This window comes from Dipteris shenzhenensis, chromosome 8 (assembly GCF_047967505.1).
Source record: "Dipteris shenzhenensis isolate YYH24624 ecotype China chromosome 8, Dip_SZ_1.0, whole genome shotgun sequence".
NCBI classification, from domain to species: Eukaryota; Viridiplantae; Streptophyta; class Polypodiopsida; order Gleicheniales; family Dipteridaceae; genus Dipteris; species Dipteris shenzhenensis.
Window position 1 is genome coordinate 49,838,256 of NC_141603.1, and position 17,427 is coordinate 49,855,682.

The window sequence follows — 17,427 nt, forward strand, 5'->3', positions numbered from 1 at the left end:
AAAATTAGTGGAATGTCAATCTATAGGTTTAGTTTGTCTAGACTACCACTAGCAGAGAATGGCAGTGGTGCCAATCTCATGCTTGCAACTACATAATGACACTGAGATCATCAAACTCACATGTGGAATGGAATAGGACACCACTGTCCTATGATCACTGGAATACCCCTCCTAGAATAGTAGGGTAAACATCAATACAAGTGGAGAATGGTAGTGGTGCCAATCTCTTATTAGGCCCTAAGAAATGGCATTGAGAAGCCTAAACTCACATGTGCAGAGATCATATGGAATTGCGTCAATCTCTGTGGAGAATGCCACCAGTGGAGAATGGCAGTGGTGCCAATCTCATACCATGACCTGAAAACATGCACAAGGAATGCTAAACTCACATGTGCATTCTTCTATGTAGTGTTCACTGTCTGATCCGCTGTGTAGAGATCATATGGAATTGTGTCAATCTATGTGGAGAATGCCACCAGTGGAGAATGGCAGTGGTGCCAATCTCATACCATGACCTGAAAACATGCATAAGGAATCCTAAACTCAAATGAGCATTCTTCTATGTAGTGATCACTGTCTTTGCTGTGTAGAGATCATATGGAATTGTGTCAATCTCTGTGTAGAATGCCACTAGTGGAGAATGGTAGTGGTGCCACGTGATGAATCGAACTTCTGCCATTCTCCTTAACATCATGGAGGATGGCACCAGTGGCATTATCCTTAAACTCTCACGGAGGATGGCACTTGTGCCATTCTGAACAAACTCACAATCCATGTGTTCAATGGCATTTGTGACACTCTTCTAACATCATATTATGTTGGAGAATGGCACGAATACCATTCTTTATTATAATTATCTTAACTTTGATATTGTGTATATTTGCTTACTGTGTTGGTGTAGTTTTTCATAATGCATATATAAGTTGCTTCGCCTTGGTTATTTTGTTAATAGAAGTTGCATTGTGGTTGTAATATTTCCTACTACAGTTATGATTTTGTGGTTGTAATATTTCCTACTACAGTTATGATTTTCTATTATACATTTCATCGTGTCCTTGGTTCTTTTGTTAACAGAACATTGCAAGAATGGCTAGCAAGGGAAAGAGAAAGGTTTGAGAGGTGTCAGTTTATGATGGAGTTAGTTCTGGAAGAGGATGGTTTTTGGATACATACAATAACGAACTCCAAAAACTCCATAAAGTGCATTGTTTTGTGAACATCCAAGGAACAACTTTTGAAGATGTTGGATAAGTTAAAGAGATGTAGGATACCGAGAAACACAATGTTTCTTGTCTCAAAATTCATACATTGGGAGGCATTGTGTATCAATTGGATCCTGCTTGTTTTGATCATGCGAGGATGAATGCTACTGGGGAGGACACGATGATATCTAGGGGTTGGATTAATGAGCCAGAAAATTATACTAATCAACAGATATTAGAAAGCTTTGATTTGGTAACAAAAGGGATAGAGCAAGATATAAAAAAGAGTAGAAAAATTTCGAAAAGAACCAAGAAAAGTGATGGTGAGGGATCAAGCTCTCAAGTGTCTCAGAACACATTGAAAGAGAAGGCTAGAGAGACCAGTGAGGAGGAAACAATAGGTGAGAAGGAAATAAGGTTAGATGGAAAAACAAGCATTGGGGATAAACTAGAGGCTAAAGACAAAGAGACAACTTTAGGAGGAAAACAGGGAGGTATGGGAATAGTCACTGATGGAACTGGAAGTGGAGGTGATGCAATGGGGAGTGGTGAGACACATATAATAGGACATGGTGAGAAATCATTTGAAGCAACTATCATCCTATATAAGAAAATCCAGCCAGATGTTGACTTTAAGGCACTACAAAAGAAATTGGAAAGGAAGGACACAAGTATGATAGGCTTGATGGAGTACATAGAGTACTTCCCATTTGGTTTGGAGTTTGAGGTGTTGATCGCAGTGATGAATTGCTTTAGAGCACCAAGCCAATATGTGTACAGGACATTGACCCTCAGCTATGTCAGTGACTTGGTCAAGAGTTTTGCAATGAATGCACGACCTCCTGCAACATGTGCATATCTTATGCCTTACCACACAGGCACAAATACTCCGATGTGCAAGGAAGAGATAAAGGTGGAAAATTTAAAGGAGTATAATTATTGGATTCTCGCAGGGCAGCATTCGATTTATGTTGCAAGGATGTTTATAACTAAAGCACATGGAGAAGCCTTGAATCAACGAAAAGGTTTCTATACACGGAGGAAGGCGAGAATTGTTGTCAATGCACCAGTTGAAGCAAGTTGTAAGATATCATCAATGGCCAACATGGAGGCACAGATTGTTTTGAAAAATCAACCATATATCGATATCTTACAACACCTAAGGGCACAGTGGATTGCATTCGGACGACCAAAGAAACCAGCCCAAGGCCTTGTCAAAGGGCATAAAGATCGACAAAGTTGGGATGTGAGTAATAAACTTTGTTTTGTATGCATTTTTTATTTCAAGAATGTTTATGGCTTTATAAAAGAAATGATAGTAGTGTCAATTCCCTGGTGTGAGAATGGCACTAGTGCCATTCTTCTAGTTACCAAGTCATGCTTTTGACATGGTAATGGGAGAATCGCACTAGTGTCATTATTATCTCTATTACATGATTTGGATTAGAAGAATGTCAAAGAAGATTTTGATTTTTTTTTATAGAATTTTGTAGGAGTTGCAAGCGTATCGATGGGCGCAAACTTTGCTACCAACGACACACACATGGTCACATACGATGATGACATCTACGAACATTGGATTAGGATTTTGACATTGGTGAAGCAGGGTGATCTTGAGGGTCGAAATCCCACAATAACATATATGAGGTGTCTGCTAGGATTGGAAGACGAAGATGTACGTGCACTTCAAGCAAAGATTGAGTCTAAAGAAATAGTCTTGGTCAAGTCAAGCAAAGACAAGGACTCCATTGAAATGTCTCAACGGGCAATGGAGATTAAGCATGATAGAGCCCTGAAATAAGCACTCATCAAGGAGTTCAACTCACGTCACCCTTCGCCCCAACATCAAACATGGGATGCCCTTGCAACTTACTTCAAAATTGATTCAATTGTTTATCAGAGCTTCAAGGGTTCATGTGAGTCATGGGTCAAAGAGAAGCTGCAAGTTGGCAAGTCCACACCTGATTTCCCAAAAGCCGTGTCAATCTATGTTGATTGGGTGATTAGTTCAATAGAGGGTAACAAGTCTACATCGCAGTCTTGTTTTCCTTGGACAATTATTCAAGTGAACATGGAGATGGAGGGGGAGAGCTTTCTAACACATCACTCCAAGGGACAACTTCCAATCAGCTTGTGTGTGCTTGACACCTCAGAGGGATCTGCCAAAGGCATGTGTTGGGATAAGGATGCGTTCAAGAAGTTGCTCTGTGGCTTGATGGAGACCGTTGCCACTCCGTCACAATATGTATCGCTATCATTTATGACAATGATAGAGATGGTAAATCTCAAGGAAGCAATGATAGAGGCTCGATTTTGGCATAGAAGGTTTGTGGGTGTTATCCATGAATCGAATAGTGCACAAAAGGGTTTTTTGAGACCTTCTGTTTTTTGTCATTTGTCAGCTCACATGATGGGTTTGATGGATTTGAGCACATGTTAGAAAACAAAGGCCATACACAATAATTGAGGACAATATTCTTTATTCTGATGAGGGCGATGAGTATGAAAAAGAGGCGGTTGTGAAGCATGGCATCATCAAGGAGTGCATCAGGTGCTATTGTAGTAGGGAACATGAAGTTGTTGTTGACGTCTTTACTAATGGATGTGTGGCATTACAAGCATTGTCAAGCAAAAGAAAAGTGATCTCACTGGTGAAGACATCCCAATAGGTGACAGAGGTCGAGGCTATGTGTGTGGCACATGCATCAAATAATCCCCATATTAAGATTTGGTCTAGCATTGAGAGGCCTCTTGAGACACATAGAGCTGATTTACCTATCGATGAAGGAATTAAAGAGGGTGAGCATCACATTGAAGACTTGCGACCTTTAACTGAAGCAGATCTTGAAGCTATCCCAAAGATTACACTGGAAGATTTGGAGCAAGGTCTTTAGCTACTCATTTATGCCTTGTGTATTCAGTTTCAAAATAATATGACTTTTATGGATTTTCTCGATTGCACATACTCTCATTATATTAAAGAGATTAAACATTAGGTATGATAAAATTGTGTGACATAATGACATGGGGAATGGTACTAGTGTCATTCTCCCTATGTCGGGTTATATGTAAGAGGTACTATTAACATTTTATGTGACCTCATATGGAGAATGGCACTAGTGCCATTCTCTCTTTGTGGTTATGTAGAAATGGTAATACTGTTATGTTCCTTTCTTGAATCTATGTTAGTTGAAAGCATTACAGAGATTAAAAATTGTATAGTATTAACTATGCTACCAAAGTTTTGATTTGGGTGCTTTCTACAAATCTATTGGACCAAAGTAATATAGTATCTATGCTTTCAGATCATGCATTGTACATTTCCTTTGGGACATGGGGGGAGGCACTAGTAGTATTCTCTCCTCCCAATGAGGGTATAGAGAAAGGCACTAGCGGCATTCTCCATAACCTTATATGTAAAATGGCACTAGCACCACCCCAAGAGAAGAATGGCACTATTGCCATTCTCTCTATGAGTTCAGAGAGAAAGGTTGCACTATTTGCATTCTCAATTGACCTTTAGAGAGATTGGCACTTTTGCCATTCCCCAAAAAGACAATGGAATCAGTGAACGACGATGGATAATCTTCATACTTTATTGTTATTTATTAGTTTCATATGCTTTTGTGCTTCGACATTGTTGATTACACTCTAAAGAATCAAAATATTTCTATATTCCTCAACTTCCACAGGGACCAATGATGCACGGAAGGATATGGAGACATCAAATGTAGAGGACAACATACCACCCAAAATGGGGACTATCAATTACGCGATGGATACAGGAGGTATAGAAGAAAACATAACCCCAAAAATGGTGAAAATTGCAAGGAATATCACGAATCCTATACTTTTAGAAGAGAACATGGATGAACATACTGTCTCAACATTAGGGACAAAACTAGATAATCTTATTGTTGTTGCAAACATGTATGAAATCATAGCACCTGACAATTTGGATGAGTCAGAAGCCCGCAACTTCAAGGAGAATTTGGATCTATATCCACATACAATTTCTTTGGATATGCCACGATTAACAATCATATTAGACTTGAATGGCCTGTTATTAAGTCGCTGCCTATTCAAGTCTCCAATACATCCGTCTATTATGCATGGCAAAAATAGTTATATGGTTGTTCGTCCTGGGTGCATAGAATTTCTTAAAATCTTGCTACAAAGATTTAATGTAGGTATCTGGTCAACTGCGATGGAGTATAACATACTTGATATGGTAGGAAAGCTGCAAAATTATGCAAATGAGAGCCTCCCTTTCTTTGTTATATGGTCTCAGCAAGGATGCTACACTTACAGTAAGACGAGGATAGATAGGCCTGACAAGGTTGGTGTTGAGGCAATGTTCAAACCCTTAGCAAAAATCTCAAAGGCATTTGGATGTGATGCTAGAAGGACAATCCTTGTTGATGACTCCCCATACAAGGCTTGCATTAGCCCTCCATCAAATTGCATATTTCCTTCAACGTTTGATGTACAAGACAAGGATGATAATATTCTACTGAGAGAGTTGATGCCATACTTACTACAACTCGATGAGACTAAAGATGTGCGCAGCATGATTGAGACAAATCAGTATGGACAATTACCTATGATGGAGGGGCATAAGGATTTCAACCTTGTCCAGAAAGTAATTAATGAATGGAGGGAGGAAAATCATGCATGGTCAAGAATGGAATATAAAACAAGAAATCTTCCTCTTGCAGATCAACTAAGAGAGAGGGATATAGGTGGTAGGGCAACCCATGGTGGTGATGGCCAGGTGCCTAAACTCAATGCATCCCAAATAAGACTTTTAAGGAATGCTCCGCAACTCTCTAGCATGAATGCTATGCAAGTTTCTCAATTGGCTATAGACCTAGGGTACAAAGGTCGCTATATCAAGAAATACATTGCTAAGGGCTACATGAACCGACTACAGAATGCGTATTTTTCATGAAGGTACATATGTCAAAGTGTTTTTTGATTTTATCTCAATCTATATAACTGTTGTTGTAGCTAATTGAATTTGTCTTTTGTGATGTAGATAGATATACATTCAAATCAAGCTTGAGTAGGTACATACCAGAACGAGATCCATTTGGACCACCAAAGCTACCTGTCCCTATCAACCAAGTGTTCTGGATAAAAAATGTGGCTTTCGAGGTGCATGAGTCAGCCATTACAGGTGCTGGCTTGGGCTTGTTTGTGCATGGCTCCATCAAGAGAGGGACTACTATTCTCCATCATGGAGGTGACAAGTACTCCTATAGAGACTGGAACGAATTATGTAGAGTTCATCCAAGGCTAAAGAAGTACTCTATCCAAGAGGACCCTACTGTCCCTATGAAGGATATCGTGCATATTGTTGGTGATGTTCAATATGGCAATGTGGCAGGATTTATTAACAGCAATAGAAATACCAATGTAAAGCCAAATGTTTGTTATGTATTTTCCCCTGATGTTCCACCTTGGTATGACCCCATGATGAACATAGATATTGCAGAATATGGTCACATTTGTATTGAATCCATAGATGATATACATGCAGGAGAGGAGCTATTTGCAGACTATGAGTTTTGAATAATAACATTGTATTTCTTTATACAATCATTACTTATGGGAATTACTACTTTCTTGCCAACTATGTAAATTGGTGCATAATTGTTGTGTGTGAATAATATGCAAACATGTTCATAACTACATTCATAATGTATTTTGAAGGAGTGTCTCTCGTGCCATTCTTTCCGGTGCCATTTTCTTTGGGGCTAGAAATTGAGAGTTTCTTTGGAATCATGATTTATTTCAGGGATTTCAATGGTGTATCAACAAGTTGTGATGTTTTCATCCTAAAGTGTACTTTTTTACTTTGCAATGAGTAATCAACATGACATGTAAAGTTATCGTTTTACAATAATGCTAGTCAGTCTAAACATTGAAAGTGCACAATAAATGATTGTCATTGCCACCTAAATTACATCAAATGCTTGTCATTGCCCATTGATTTTCCATCAACTACATATCTTGCATTCATTCTCCTCAACTACATATCTTGATTTTCCATCAACTACATATCTTACTAAGTTAAAGAGCCTGTGCATTTTCATTGCAATACTCATGGTTATTAATTACACTCTACATTTTTTAAACGGTGTTTTGGAGATTTTCAAATGAGAATTCTCACAACAAAAGCGAGTCTCAATATCAATGGAAATTCCAGAGAGACTCACTATTATGAAGGTGTTTTTGAACATCACTATGGCTCACGAGATGAATCTAACTCAAATGGGTTTCAAAGTTTATTATTTTGTTGATGATAACGTAGTTTAGACACTGATATTCTATTTATTATTTGAGAATGTAGTTGATATTTCACACTTCATGAATGGCTATCTAGTCTATTTTCACATATTTCTCCTGTTCTTTCATTGAGGGGAGCTACAATTTCTTCCAAAACTGCCATTCTGGGAATTGGGTTTTTCCTGAATTATCTAATACGGTCTTTGAGTCACCTGCTATGGCATGCTGTTGCAAGGGAGCTGATTTGCTTGAGATTGTTGTTGAAGATTTGTCATCCAACGCTCTAGGCACAATTGGTTTAATAGCTCCTCTCCCCACATTGACCCTCACTGCGGTGTCATGATTCTGGATTGTCAATCTATTAGTTCCCCAGTCATGGAGGACTGATGCTTCCCATAACCAAGGACGTCCCAGTAAGATTTGATAGGATTTTTTGGGGAGATCCAAGATTGTGAATTGAAGGGAAAAGTGGACTCCTGTGATCTTTGTAGACATGCCATTCACTATTCCCAAGGGTTTAGCTCGTGAATCATTGGCAAGGCGTATGTTGAAATTAGCGTTATGGTTAGACTGACCATAGTTAGTTCGACTAACCTAGTACAATGAACTAACCTAATGGTCTAGTTAGTGTACTAACTAACTCATAGTTAACCTAACTAAAGTTAAAACTAACCTAACCTAAGTTAATACTAACCTAACTTAGGTGTGATTAACCTAACCTAGGTTAATCTAGCCTAGGGTTAGTTTAGTCGTTAGTTTCTAATTTTTTTTTAAATTAATTTTTTTTTTATTTTTAAAATTGTGTTAAGGGGGGAAAATACCGCACGGCAGTGGCAGCATAGGGGGGGTTTCGCATAGAGGGGAGGGGAGGGAGGTGGAGGGGAGGGGAGGGAGGTGGAGGGGAGGGGAGGGTGCAGTGGCAGGTGAGGGAGGTGGAGGGGAGGAGAGTGTGGAGGGGCGAGTGAAACGAGCGGTGAGGGGGAGGAGGGCGGCGCTGTGGAGGAAGAGAGGTGGCATTGCGGAGGAGGAGGCAAGGGAGTGCAGTGGCGGGGGCGCACGGAGGAGGTGGCACGATGGGTGGGGTGGCACAGGGTGGGGCACGGGAGGCACAGTCGGGGAGGGTGGGCGGTGGTGCACCACCGTGGGCATCGCTACACGCGCCCTCGGCTCGTAGCAGCAAGGGCCTTAAGGCCCTTGCTTAGGTTAGTTGTTTGTTAGTAGTGTAGGGAGTGGCCGACAAGGGGGGGGTAGAGAGAGAGAGAGAGAGAGAGTTCAGGGGGGAAGAGAATGAGTGAGAGAGAGAGAGAGAGAGAGAGAAAGAGAGAGAAAGGAAGAGAGAAAGAGAGAGAGAGTAAGAGAGGGAGATAGAGAGAGATAAAGAGAGAGAGAGAGATAGAGAGAGATAGAGAGAGATAGATAGATAGAGAGAGAGAGAGAGAGAGAGAGAAAGAGAGAGAGAGGGGGAGGGAAAAAGAGAGAAAGAGAGAGAGAGAGGGGGAGGGAAAGAGAGAGAAAGAGAGAGAAAGGGGGAGGGAAAGAGAGAGAGAGGGAGAGAGAGAGGGGGAGGGAAAGAGAGAGATAGGGAGAGAGAGAGAGAGAGAGAGAGAGAGAGCGAGAGAGAGAGAGAGAGAGAGAGAGAGAGAGAGATAGGGGGAGGGATAGAGAGAGAGAAAGAGATAGAAAGAAAGAGAGAGGGGAAGGGATAGAGAGAGAAAGATAAAGAGAGATAGAGAGAGATAAGGAGAGATAGAGAGAGATAGAGAGAGAGAGGGAAGAGAGAGAGAGAGGGGGGGAGGGAAAGAGAGAGAGAAAGAAAGAGAGAGGGGGAGGGATAGACAGAGAAAGAGAGAGGGAGGGAAAGAGAGAGAGAAAGAAAGAGAGAGGGGGAGTGAAAGAGAGAGAAAGAGAGAGAGGGGGGGAGCGAAAGAGAGAGAGAAAGAAAGAGAGAGGGGGAGGGATAGAGAGAGAAAGAGAGAGGGGGAGGGAAAGAGAGAGAGAAAGAAAGAGAAATAGGGAAAGGGGGAGGGGGTGGTGGTGGAGGGGGAAAGGGGAAGGGGGTGGTGAAGATGGAGGGGGGGAGGGGGTGGTGGAGATGGAGGGGGGAGAGGGGGAGAGGGGGAGGGGGTGGTGGAGATGGAGGGGGGAGGGGGAGATGGAGGGGGGAAAGGGGTAGGGGGGAGGGGGTGGTGGAGATGGAGGGGGGAGGGGGGAGGGGGAAATGGAGGAGGGAAAGGGGAAAGGAGGAGGGAGTGGTGGAGATGGAGGGGGGAGGGGGTGGTGGAGATGGAGGGGGGAGGGGGGAGGGGGAGATGGAGGGGGGAAAGGGGGAGGGGGGAGGGGGTGGTGGAAATGGAGGGGGGAAGGGGGGAGGGAGTGGTGGAGATAGGGGGGGAAAGGGGGAGGGGGAAGGTAGAGATGGAGGGGGGGAGAGGGGAGGGGGTGGTGGAGATGGAGGGGGGGAGGGGGAGGGGGGGGAGGGGAAGGGGGTGGTGGAGATGGAGCGGGGGAAGGGGTGGTGGAGATGGAGGGGGGAGGGGGAGAGGGGGGGAGGGGGTGGTGAAGATGGAGGGGGGTAGGGGGGAGGTGGTGGTGAAGATGGAGGGGGGAGGCAAGAGGGGGGGAGGGGAAGGGGGGTGGTGAAGATGGAGGGGGAAGGGGGGAGGGGGTGGTGGAGATGGAGGGGGAGGGGGTGGTGGAGATGGAGGGGGGAAAAGGCGGAGGGGGGAGGGGGTGGTGGAGATGGAGATGGAGGGGGGACGGGGTGGTGGAGATGAAGGGGGGAAGGGGGGGTGGTGGTGGAGATGGAAGGGGGAGGGGGAAGGGGGGGGGTGGTGGAAATGGGAGGGGGAAAAAAAAGAGAGAAGAAAAAAAAAACTTGATAGACGAAAATCCAAAGGAGGAAGAGGTGGTCACCTGAACACTCTCCAAGTCTTTCTCGATGTAACGGGATTGTTGAGGAACAATGGATGGTGGGGTGGATGGCAAGGGTATCATTGCGAGATGGGCTTGAAGTCACTTACAATGTGAGGATGGGAGTAAGGTGGTGGTTGATGGAGAGGGAGGAGTGTCTTGCGTAGGGCTCAGAATGAAGAAGAGGATGGAGGCAAAATGTGAAAGATGAAGAATGAGGGGGTGGAGTGGGTTTTTATAGGAAATGAGTTTAGGTTTAGGGTTAAACCCTAACCCTTCCTGAGCCGTAACTTGTTATGGATAGCTCGGTTTGCTCTCCTACAAAAAGGTGAAATGGTCAAAATTGCAAGCTCTACGCATTCATGTCCACTACCTAGCCTAATTGTTTATCAAGTGGCTTCTATTTAAGAAATAAAGAAAATTTCTTAAGGTAGTAACCCAAGGTTGATGCTTGGGGTAGAAAAGTTTGGCTAGAAATGGAAAAAAGATTTACTCTCCTTGCCCTTGAGTGTTATGTTCATGAAAGTTCAAAGTATTTTGTTTTTTTACACATACCTGTGTATGTTTACTCATTACTTGAGACGCTAGTCTCCCCAACAGTGGTGCCAAATGTTGGCTCTTTCCTACTGCTTTTGTAGGAAGAGCAGGGTCTTCTCAATATGCAGGGTTCCGAGGATTTTTGTCACCTACAGATATACTGGGGTTGTTGGTTGTAGTATATGTGTAGCTTAGGATCTCGAGTCATGTTCCGGAGAGAGACGTAGGCTTAAGTGTGGTAAGCAAACAAAGTGCATGCATGTGTAAAAGGAACGTGTATCATCATGATTGAGGTAATGAAGGCTTTCGCCTTCATTGGGGGTTGCAGGGTTTAGGAGGAGTTTAAGGATTAGAAAGAGGTTCCAAGGTTTAGAAGGAGGTTCCAGGGTTAGAAGGAGTTCCAGGGTTAGAAGGAGGTTCCAAGGTTTAGAAGGAGTTCCAAGGTTTAGAAGGAGGTTCCAGGGTTAGAAGGAGTTCCAAGGTTTAGAAGAAGGTTCCAAGGTTTAGGGTAGAGTACATGGTGGAGAACTCGTCTCCCTTGTATATCATGGAGTTTAAGGGTTGAGGAACAAAGGGTTTAGGGGGAGCATAGGAGTGGGAGAGGAAGAAGGTGTAAGAGCATGGGGGAAAGACTGCAGAGTCCTCATCTCGACTCTCAAAATCTCAATTTGCTGTTGTACAGTGGTGGGAGCTGTGTCAGGTCTGCACAAGTAAACACATACGTTTAAAGTCACTAATTCAAGTTGCATATGTACATTTGCATGTGTCTACCCACATACACATGCATGCTCAAGTTTGAAACCTAAAGGTGATCTACATGGATTTGGCTTTAGCTCCATAATTCAATCACTAACACAAATTAGTTCTCCATAACAACAACATTGGTGTCCCTAGAGGACCAAGTCTTTGCTGCATGTTTTGGGGTATTCTACATGTTTCTATCCATGACTATCATCAAGTGTAGCTATTCTTCTATCTCTCCATAATGTCTATCAACAATTCTTTCATTTTAACCTTTTTCTACTTCAAATGAAAATTTGCAAATCCTTTCATGCATAATAGTGGAAATGATAATAGAAGTGAATAAAAGCAAAATCCTGATGAAGGGTATAATGATTTCTTTCTTGACTTTAAAATTTTATTGTTCTTGGATGCATAGCTTGATAGCTATTGCCTCTATGAAAATTATCTACTAAACCTATAAAATGTGTTGGCCGCTATTCAACGAGGTGAATTGGGTTCTACCATTGTGTTAGGTGAGTCTATTTGTCAATGTGAGTAGTCAAGTGTCTCTTGACTCCTTACATTATGCTAGAGATGCATAAACTGTGGCATTGAAATGCTTGAGAGAAAGCAAGAGGGACTAGACTCCTTAACTTCTCATGTGTCAACCATTCCCACTTGCTAACATGTACATATAGGTGCCTCCTTTTAATATGAGGAGGGGCTGCCACATGGCACTACCATGTGGCCCTTATGCTAAGCTCCTAAATTAATAATACTAAAATGGAATCATTTTTTTCTAATGTAGAAGTTGTGGTGTGTGTTGAGCCAAGGAAAGTCGCACAAAGGAGCAAGCTTGGGATTAAGGTTTTGAGCTAAGCCTTCAAAACATTTGGCCAATTGGACTTCATTGAGGTTGATCTGAAAGGGGTCATCACCTATCTTAGAGAATGTGGGCTAAGCTTTCAAAACTTTTGGCCGAGGTTGAGTTGAAAGATGTCATCACCTATCTTAGAGGATGTGATGGAAAGGGTTACTACCAGACGTGATGGCACTCAAAGGGAGCAACCAACACATGGCATTGCTTCCTAAGTGCCACATAGCACCTCACAAAATAAGGAATATAGAGATTCTCTATATCTCCTTATTTGTGAGGTGTCATGTTGCACTTAGAGAGGGTACTGCCACATTGTACCCTCTCCTTCCAACCTCTCTATTCCTTGCAACCCACATCTTGCATGCCAAAGTTCCCACCCATTTAAACCTCCCTCCCTCACTACTACTCCTTTGCCTGATCTAATGGATTGGACTCCATTGCTCTCTACTCTTGCTCCCCCTTCGCCTTGTGCTTCCTTTTCTATTCCATCACCTCCTTGCCATGCCTCCTCTCTTCTCCCTCTTGCCTCATGACTTGCATCACTCAACTCCCCTAGGTTTTTCCTTCTCTCTACCTCTTTGCCTCTTGCTACCTATCCTTCACTACTTTCCATGCATCTACAAAGACTTCAAAGGTATATGCTCCGAGAGAACAAGCCCTATTTCTGCCTCTTTATTTGTTTTGCACGTTCTAACAAAACTACACGGAGGACCTCTATTCTTGATACATGTTGCAATCATCAAGTACTTTATTCATAGAAATTAAAGGCAAAGCTAGGATGCAAACCTTTAAATTGGACAAAGGTGGATGCTTAGCCTATCTACTGATGGGTCATGCTACTCGTGACTATAGTTACATTGATAATAAAGATGTGAGTCAACAAAAGACTTAAGCATTCGGAGAGAGTTCGGAGACAAATACTTGTAACATTAAACAAAACCCACAGACTCACATACAATCCATTATAAAAGCTCATTCTATCACTATACCAGATGTCCAACAGACTCATTGACTTGTTAAACATCATAACTTAAGCTCTTTGCTTAACAAATTCCAATAAACTAATGTACATATCAAAATCTCAAGTTCACTAGTTCCAATTTTTAAAACATAAAGACATGAGAAGAGACAAACTGTCTAGCAAAGCAACCCTCTACATTTCTTTTTGAACATTGTTTAAAGCATAACAATTCTCTCTGGAATATTAATACGATTTTGAAGGAAAGAACCTCTACATAAGAATGGACCAAATACCTCCCATTACTGTGAATGTAAAGCATAAAACATTAAATTTTGGAAGCATGTTCCACGTGTAATTTAGAAATTTTGACATTCATTAGTCAACCTTGGGTAATCACCCTATTTGGAAGTACATTGTAAGAAAGAGAGAGGAAAAAAGGAAAATGAGACATGCTCATGAGAGAAGGAAAGGAGGGAAAATACATGCTCATGAAAGAGGGAAAAGAGGGAGGGGGAAGAGAGAGGAAAGGAGGAAAAGAGGAGAAGGAGAAAGATGAGAGAGATTGAAAGAGGGAGACATATGCATAAGCACGATCCTCAAGAATCACCACACTCTATTGAAGAAGATGATGAAGTACTCTTAGGTGAACGTACGATGCTAGAGTACGATGATGATATAGGAGATCAACTCGGTATAGAGTTAGAGATAGACTTGTTTGGCACGTTAGACTTGGCTCAGGATGAAACCGTTGATGTAAACACTCTTCATTGATTTTTTTCATCTCAAACTTGGACATGAATATATGAGCCTCAAAGGCTTGATGTACATGCTCTCGTACTTTTATTCTCTCAAAAGATCAAACATGTATGAAAACAAAAAAAAATTTGTCATTGGAAAAAACTATCTTTTAAGGTCGGTATGGAAATAAAAACTCTCTGTAAAACGTCGCTATGGAAAACTGTCTCAGTGTCACTATATAACGACCATTACCAATTTGATAAAAGTCGCTATATAGTGACTTTAGCAAACGTCACTATATAGTGACGTTTTACTAAAGTCGCTATATAGCAACCCTTAATGAACCCCACTTCCAATACCGATGATTAGCGCCTCGCGCACGCTAAACGTCGATACTTAAGCATCACAATAGGATCCGTGTATAGTAGTGTTTACGTATGTGTCAAGGTTATTCTCTAGCTAGACCATTGAATCATAAAGATGTCAATGTCTGCTACCAAGATAATTAGATGCAAGGCATCGATAGGAGGTTATCTAAATACAAGCCAATAAAATAATGAATATTCCAAGATGTGTTTGAAGTTAGATTATGTAAAGCAGTCAAAGCTCTCAAAGTTCAGGGATGCAATTGTCTTCAAGTATGTCATATGTCTAAAACTATATCAAATAGATTAATACAAATCAATGGATGACCAATTGCATAATTTTATTTGAAAGTAAAGAATAGTCATAAAGCATGTCATATGTCTAAATCTTTATAAATTGCTACAAAACAATGGATGACCAAATTGGGTAATTTTATTAGAACATAAAGCACCTCAAAAGTCAATTAAGATCCCAAAATCCATCTTCATAGGCACATCGAAAGGGGCAACAAAAACGCTTGAGAACAAAACTTGAGAGCTCAAAGAAACTACTTAACTCAATGAAATGCTAAAGTTATCTACATGCTCTATCAAAAAGGGCACTACAAGACATAGGCCATTTTCCGACGGAAATACCGACGCTTTTTACATTAAATTTTTTTTTTTTCACGGGCGCAAAGGTCGCTATAAAAGTCGTTAAAATTGTCGGAAAAGGAGCGTCGCTATAAATCGTCGCTATATAGCAACGCTGTTAATCGTCGCTATATAGCGACGATGAAAACGTCGCTATATAGCGACACTGGTAATCGTCGCTATATAGCGACGATTAACAAAAGTAAAAAAAAAGGGTTAGTGGGGCTAAACAGGGCTTCCTTTTGGTCCTGTTTAGCCCCACTAATCCTTTTTTTTTTTTTGTAATTACAAAAGAGAGTTTTCTATAACAAAATTTCTGCATCTTGCAGGATGATACAAAATTGTTCTTGTGAACGATGAGGAAGAAATGCATATACATATACAACTGTGTTTGTAACAAAATTACCCTGTGAAAGGGCGATACAAAATTGCTCAAACGAGCGGATATACAATGAGCTACTACCACTACTAATCCGAATCCGAATCCGAATCGTCTTGATGGCCTGTTCCTTGGTCCTCGACACCTGCATCTTCTCCCTCGTCCCCGACACCTGCGTCTTCTTCCTCGTCCTCGGCACCTGCGTCCGATCCTTGCCCCTGTTGATCGCTCGTCTCTGATGATGGGACGCTTGAGCTTTGACCCTAAGAGTGAACCATATAAATCAAAAATTAGATTGGAACTTAAATTAAAAAGTGAGATTACAAGTAGGAGTAAACTTATACCGTGCGAGCAGCCACCTCAGCCCAATCGACTGTCGCTCCCATTGCCTCTTGCTCAATGAACCACGGCCTTGTTCCTATCCGAAATGCGCGCCACGTCTCTGCATCCGTAGGAAGCCGACCCATCGCAGCTTGCTGTGGATCCAATTTACGAGAGTTAGAGTTAGGTAAAGTGCATGTAATATGTAAGTAAAACAAATAGAACAATACATTAAATGGGAAGAAGTAGACTTACCACGGTTGCCTCGAACGCATACCGTCCGCCTGCACCAAAGTGCAAAGTACCTACGACGTCCAGCCGTCTCTTCGCAGCCCTCCTCTGACCCTCGAACATTTCGGGATGGTCCCTATGTTGCTTCTTGAAGTACTTCCAATCAGCTTTGTCTGCCCAGCTGGGTTTAGCCAACCCCTTTGTAATGGAAGTACGCAAGGTTGATCTGCGATGCTTTAGGACCAAACCCATGCGCTCGAGCATATAATTGTTATTAAACTCCACATTTGGCGGATTAGGATATCTTTGTTTTAACTCATCGATCAGCGCCTGCTTCTTTTGGGCATCTTGATACCGCCAATCGATATTTATGCCGCTCTTGAAGTGATGACTCATCAACCTCCTCATGGCGGCCATCACTGCTTTGCCCTTTTTGTCTTCTATTATCTCTCCGGCAGATGTGATTTGATAGGAGAGATCCCCTGATGAGTAAGGGGGACTGACGGTAGCAGAGTCTGAAGGAGTGGAAGCTGCGCGACCGCTTCCGGATCGAGGAGTAGCTGTGGGAGTAGGAGAGGGAAAGGGACCTGACTGATACTGTGTCTCCGGACCAAGTGGAGACCTAAAGGAGCATGAGTGTGCTGACTCGTCTACATCTCCTGAGTCAGCACAACATGAGCCGCCCATCCTACTCTTCCTTCCCTTGCGGGAGGCATGACGAGGTGATGATCCCGCGGTCGAAGGGGCGCGAGGGGATGGCTGGGCAGTACGTCCACCCGTCGGTGTAGGGGAAGGAATTGCGGAGGTCCTCTGAGAGAGCAGAGAGAAGAATCTCACTGCCTCCTCATCGCTCATCTGCGCTACAAACTCGTCGGGAGTCCCGACAAAGCCATGCGCAGCTAGCAAAGGAGTCCCCTGAGGGGTAGTCACAGTGCTACGTGGAAGAGGGGTCGGACCAGGGGTAGTCGCAGTGCTAGGACCGAGAGGAGTCGGACCAGGGGTACTCCTCGGGGTAGTCGCCTGAGAGGAATCAAAGTCCTCTGGAGCATATAGATCGTGAGCTCTCCTCCTGCGAGGCTGTCCGTACTTGTCGGATGAGCGACGTGATCCCATGTCTAACATAGACACAAACACGAAAACAGAAAACAAAAAACAAACATGAGCATTCTCATAGGCATAGGCATAGGCAAGAAGAAAGAAGAGGGAAATGAAAGAAGAGGGAAAGGAAAGAGGGAAAGAAGAGGGAAAGATAAGAGGGA